This window comes from Zea mays, chromosome 9, assembly GCF_902167145.1.
Source record: "Zea mays cultivar B73 chromosome 9, Zm-B73-REFERENCE-NAM-5.0, whole genome shotgun sequence".
In the NCBI taxonomy this organism is placed as follows: domain Eukaryota; kingdom Viridiplantae; phylum Streptophyta; class Magnoliopsida; order Poales; family Poaceae; genus Zea; species Zea mays.
The window spans coordinates 22,265,687-22,272,497 of record NC_050104.1 but is presented as its reverse complement, the minus strand read 5'-3'; positions in this window follow the sequence as shown (position 1 = coordinate 22,272,497).

Below are 6,811 nucleotides of genomic sequence, written 5' to 3'. Positions count from 1 at the left end.
AGCTTATCGAATTCACTTTTGATAGTCTTAAGTTGGGCATTAAGACTAGCCACTTCATCATTTAATTTAGAAATTGAAGCTAGGTGTTTGCTACAAGCATCAATATTAAAATCTTTACACCTAGTGCAAGTTACAACATTTTCTACACAAGATGTTGATTTACTAGCTATTTCTAACTTAGCATTCAAATTATCATTTATGCTCCTTAAGCTAGAAATTGTCTCATGGCAAGTAGATAGTTCATAAGAAAGCATTTCATTCCTTTTAACTTCTAAAGCATGAGATTTTTGCGCCTCTACAAATTTATCATGTTCTTCATACAACAAATCATCTTGCTTTTCTAATAACCTATTCTTATCATTCAAGGCATCAATTAATTCATTAATTTTATCAACCTTGGTTCTATCTAGGCCTTTGAATAAACATGAATAATCTATTTCATCATCATCACTAGACTCGTCCTCACTTGAAGAAGCATAAGTAGTATTTCGAGTACATACCTTCTTCTCCCTCGCCATGAGGCATGTATGACGCTCGTTGGGGAAGAGGGCCAATTTGTTGAAGGCGGTGGCGGCCAGTCCTTCGTTGTCGGAGTCGGACGACGAACAATCCGAGTCCCACTCCTTGCCAAGGTGTGCCTCGCCCTTAGCCTTCTTGTAAGCTTTCTTCTTTTCCCTCTTGTTCCCTTGTTCCTGGTCACTATCATTATCGGGACAATTAGCGATAAAATGACCAACCTTACCACATTTGAAGCATGAGCGCTTCCCCTTCGTCTTGTTCTTGTTAGGTTGTCCCTTGCGTTCCTTAAGCGCCGTCTTGAAGCGCTTAATGATGAGGGTCATCTCTTCATCATTGATCACAATCCCCTTGCCCTTAGGATCCATCTCTTCAGGCGATTAGTCCTTTCATGAAGAGGACGGCTCCGATACTAATTGAGAGCACCTAGAGGGGGGTGAATAGGTGATCCTGTAAAACTTGAACTTAATGCAACAAAAACTTGGTTAAGCGTTAGCACAGTATTGTCAAGTGGCTAGAGAAGAGTCTTAGCGAAACACAATAACCACAAGAGAATCAACACAGGTAGACACAGTGGTTTATCCAGTGGTTCGGCCAAGTACAACACTTGCCTACTTCCACGTTGTGGCGTCCCAACGGACGAGGGTTGCAATCAACCCCTCTCAAGCGGTCCAAAGACCCACTTGAATACCACGGTGTTTGCTTTTCTTTTCTATATCCCGTTCGCGAGGAATCTCCACAACTTGGAGTCTCTCGCCCTTACAAAGATGTTCACAACAAGCACGGAGTAAGGGAGGGATTAGCAACTCACACAAGACACAAAGATCACAGCAAATACGCACACACAAGACCCAGACTTGAGCTCAAAAGACTAGTACACTAGAACGGAGCTCAAATCACTAAAATGTCGAACAAGTGCGCAAGAATGGAGTGTGAGTGATCAATAGTGCTCAAGGAATGCTTGGTGTTCTCCTCCATGCGCCTAGGGGTCCCTTTTATAGTCCCAAGGCAGCTAGGAGCCGTTGAGAGCAATTCGGGAAGGCAATTCTTGCCTTCTGTCGCCTGGCGCACCGGACAGTCCGGTGCACCACCGAACACTGTCCGGTGCGGATTTCCTTCCTTATTTGGCGAAGCCGACCGTTGGCAGCCTTGAAGCCGTTGGCGCACCGGACACTGTCCGTTGCACACCGGACAGTCCGGTGCCCCCTCCCGACCGTTGGCTCGGCCACGTGTCTCGCGCGGATCGCGCAGCCGACCGTTGGCCCGGCCGACCGTTGGCTCACCGGACAATCCGGTGCACACCGGACAGTCCGGTGAATTATAGCCGTACACCGTTAACTTATTCCCGAGAGCGACAAGTTCGCCTGAGCCAGCCTGGCACACCGGACACTGTCCGGTGCACCACCGGACAGTCTGGTGCGCCCAGACAGAGCTGGCTTTGGCTGAACAAGGCCATCTCTTCTCCCATTCGATTTCTCCTGTTTCCAGCACTTAGACACAATACATTAGTCACTAAAACAATGTACTAAGTCTGAGAAACATACCTTTATACTTGGTTTTCACTTTGTCCACCATTTAACACTTAGGCACTTGTGTTGGAAACTAAATCACCAAAATACTTAGAAATGGCCCAAGGGCACATTTCCCTTTCACACACTTTTATTGTTATGTGGTTAGTTTGTCACTACTGTCAAATGTTTCATATTGACATGGTGTTTCACAAGGAACCAACATGAATGTCTAAGTCTGATGCATTTGAACTTATAAATCTGGAGTGCTTGGGGTAGAAAAATTGTATCTCGACCATCACCATATTGAAATTTAAGAGCATGAGTAATGAGTAATCAAACATTTTGGTAATTATATTAACCAGACTCCTACTTAATTTCAAATTTCCAAAAATGGCAAGGTAATTATATTATTAGCATGGATTCCAATATGCAGCCTGGACCAATATCTTCCTTAGTAGTATGTCGGCTAAATTGACATGATCTAAATACTTTAGTGCATTGTGCATATGACAACCGGTTTAAAATGTTTGATTACAGGCACTCTATGTTACCATCCATTTGAAAACAGGAAAAAAACATCTATTTGGAAACATGGAGATTACAAGTTTAATGAAGTTCTCGTTTCTCAGACATAATTTTAGCCACCTTGACTTCTTACAAAAAGGACTGACAGGGGAAAATCATAGACACAAGTTCGATGTGAACTACAAAACTTAAGCAGTTAAGTTGTTCGATATTTCTCCGAAGATAATATATTTAAATTCGTAGTACTGTAGTGGCAGCTTTCCTCGAGTGATGTATATAACACTAACAACATTGGGTGACACTGACATACCCATCTCCCAAAAACTCAAAAGGAGCAATGCAGAAACAGAAAATCCATTAATTATCACAGAAGTTCTACACTACAATCCACAAAGTACCAGCAGCCGCTGCTGCGCGCGTCGTCGTTGTAGCGATCATTTGATTAGGAGCCGACGTCGATGGCCTATTGGAGTAAACCACAGTAAATTCCTTTGTGGAAGAACCAGCTGACCATATATTTGAGAAGACACCATCTGAAAGAACAATTGAATGAACAAAAATTGTAACATAATAGATACATGAAAGTAACAGAATAGACACATGAAAGTGCAGACCCAGTTCCTCATCCAAATGTTAAATACTGATCTGATCATCGTAAACATATAAAGACAATTTTACAATTGCATGTCTACAGGCAAGGGAACAGCTACTACATCGGAAGAATGTGGAGAAACAACAAGCTAGTATACATTGACATCTAGTTAGAAAGCAGGCTTCAAAATCATTGCAATGCCAATGAAATGAACAAAGTAAATGTTGGATAATATTGAGCCACACCTGAAAGAGGAAGTTGCTAAACTATGCTAGGGTTCATGTATTACATGCATGCCAATGAAATGAACAAAGTAGTTACAAGCTTGAGAAGTTATCATTATTAAGTCAAAAAGCAATAACCCATTTAAGAAATCCATGCAATCCCTGCTTCTCGCACACCAAAGGCCTGACGGCACGAAGAACCGTTGAGTAATAGCATAAAAAAATTGCTGCCGACTGAAATTTTTAACACGAGAACACAACGTTCCTGCACTGGGAACATAACATAATAAACTGGCATTGGCCATGTCGCAGAATAAACTGGCAACGTAGGCCCTGGCAGGCTGGCAGCGATTTTTTTACTACCAGGCTAGAAGCCTCTGCCCACTGAGCCAAAAAGTAAATTGATTTGCAATTAGCAAAATAGCAACTGACCAATGGGACCGATAGATTTGTTTATTAAAACGAGACCACAATTTCGGCATTGGCAACATTTAACAACAAAACAAGGCCAAAATAACCCCACTTCAAAAAAGTTGCAGTTCACGACTTCTGCTCAAAATCCAAATATGTTTAAATAGTGCTTACTCACAATTAAGCTTTCATGAGAGCAGATTATGTCTTATAGCACAGAACAATATATATTCCAGTTGAACACTACAGACCAAATTAGTAAAAGAGCACTGCTCATCTTGTACCAGTGAAAAAAAGAAACTCCAAATCGAAATCCTAGCTCATGCAGTAATGTCTTATAAGAAAGTTTTGATGAGTTTTGACCATGAGAGCAGATTATGTCTTATAGCACAGAACAATACATATTCCAGTTGAACACTACAGACCAAATTCGTAAAATGTAACACCCCGTCCAATCCCTGGACCGGCGGTACTTACTCCTGGCAGCTCTCTAGGATCATATATTGTCCCCACAGACCAACACGAGTCTTTTGTGCGCACTTTGTCCTCACTCATGTGCACCCGAGAAAACTTCCCGGTCAGTCACCCATCCCAAATTGCTCCAAGCCAAGCACGCTTAACTTGGAGGTTCTTTCGAGATAGGCTTCCGAAAAAGAAGATGCACCTTGTTGGTATGATTACACTATTAATTCTATTAAGCCTTGGGCCAGGACATCCCATCCCAGGGGCTAGGATATCACAATCCACCCCCCTTAGAAGACCGACATCCTCGTCGGTCAACCCCAATCCAGGAACCTCCTCTCTTGGCCACGTCTGTATGTCTAGTGTCTCTAGGCCCACATGCGCCATGCGCCATATACCCGAACCCCCTAGCCCACACACGCCCGTGAAACCGCGAGAGTCGGCTCTGATACCACTTGTAACACCCCGTCCAATCCCTGGACCGGCGGTACTTACTCCTGGCAGCTCTCTAGGATCATATATTGTCCCCACAGACCAACACGAGTCTTTTGTCTTTTGTGCGCACTTTGTCCTCACTCATGCGCACCCGAGAAAACTTCCCGGTCGGTCACCCATCCCAAATTGCTCCAAGTCAAGCACGCTTAACTTGGAGGTTCTTTCGAGATAGGCTTCCGAAAAAGAAGATGCACCTTGTTGGTATGATTACACTATTAATTCTATTAAGCCTTGGGCCAGGACATCCCATCCCGGGGGCTAGGATATCACATAAAAGAGCACTGCTCATCTTGTACCAGTGAAAAAAAAGAAACTCCAAACCAAAATCGAAATCCTGTGCTATAAGAAAGTTTTGATGAGTTTTGACCATGAGAGCAGATTATGTCTTATAGCACAGAACAATATATATTCCAGTTGAACACTACAGACCAAATTCGTAAAAGAGCACTGCTCATCTTGTACCAGTGAAAAAAAAAGAAACTCCAAATCGAAATCATGTGGGCAGACAGCTCATGCAGTAATGATACCTGACATCCATGGCACAACAACAGCGGCAGTCGGATGAGAATCTCTGTATGGCTGAGGGTACCGGTCTTTGAAGTTTAATCTAGGGCGGTCAGCCTGAAATGCAAACCAATACAACCAAAATTACTTCTCTGGTGGAACAAGATCCATTCAGGTAATGTATACATGAATGGATTACAAGAACAACATCTCACCATTAAGTATATAAAGGGAATTTCTTAAAGAAAGAAAGAACCTGAATATTCATTCAGATTTCCTCACATGGTCAAAACTTGGAAATAAAAAAATATGAATGCTAAGTCATGAAAGAATAAATTCAAGAAAACTAAAATAGCATTTTATAGTTTCAGACCATCATGTACAAACGTTAGATCTCAAACTTGCATAAAAGGGAGAGAAACTACTTCTGGGCATGAATTATTTTAGATAAGAGAGGAGATTTTGTATACCTATTATGAAGGCAAACACAAACATAAACAGCTAGCAGTAAGATTTGTGCATACCATACTGAAGAAAATAGTTATTACGGTGGCACAAAAATAGAATAAGATCTCAATTTGTCACATAGGTATATACACTGTCAATCTGAAACGGTGTGTCAGGACGGCGAAGCCATAGATTATCATCTTTTGGTTCCAATAGAACAAATATACATAAGAGAAGTCAAGATCAATATGTATCATTGTTAGGTAGAAAACCAGGCAAATTTACGAGCAATAAATCGAAGGCTACAAATAGGTCCTGTTTCGAATCCACCAACCGGTCACCAGAAAACAACAATCCGAAACCTATAGCTTGAAGAAGGGTGGTGGGATTGAAATCACTCCAAGGTCACCGGAAAACAACAATCCTATTTTGATTACCACCGTGGGAATCATTCCAAGGTCTCCAAGGAATGAATATCAGGATGCTGCAAATCTGCACAAAAAAATATCAAATAATAACTGGCTGAAACACGCACACGTAAGAAAGTAAGCATACGTCTAAATGATTGAAATCACTTAAGCTACATAAGGGCTTGTTTAGCTGCATTGCAATATCTATTGCACATTTTTAAACACAAAATGGAATGGTAATGCAAATAAAAACTATCAAAAGCATCCAGTTACACCAAATAAGGATAGGAGTATGAATGATTTGGCAAACACATCACGATGTGCAGAGGATCTAATCCTCTAATATTCAGTGAGGATGGCATTTTTTGCTTTAATGGAAAAATCACATCTGTTTGCATATCTCCAGCTTCTATGTGTGCAACACATGAATCATGAAAAAATAATTATGCTAGTATCTAAAGTGCAAATATAACAGACATGTTCGGTAGGGTTTATATATTAGTAAACAGTTTGCAATTGTCTGTGTGCCATCGGTGATAGCATCATAAGAAAAAAATACATTCTATACTGTGAGACGTCGACAATCAGGGACAGAAAATCCATATATTCTCTATAGGATTTCAAGATCTACTTTTCCTCACAAATATGGTGATGAAGCATGAATATTTACATGTGTGTATACATATGAAACAGTCAGTTCCACTAAAAAGAGAA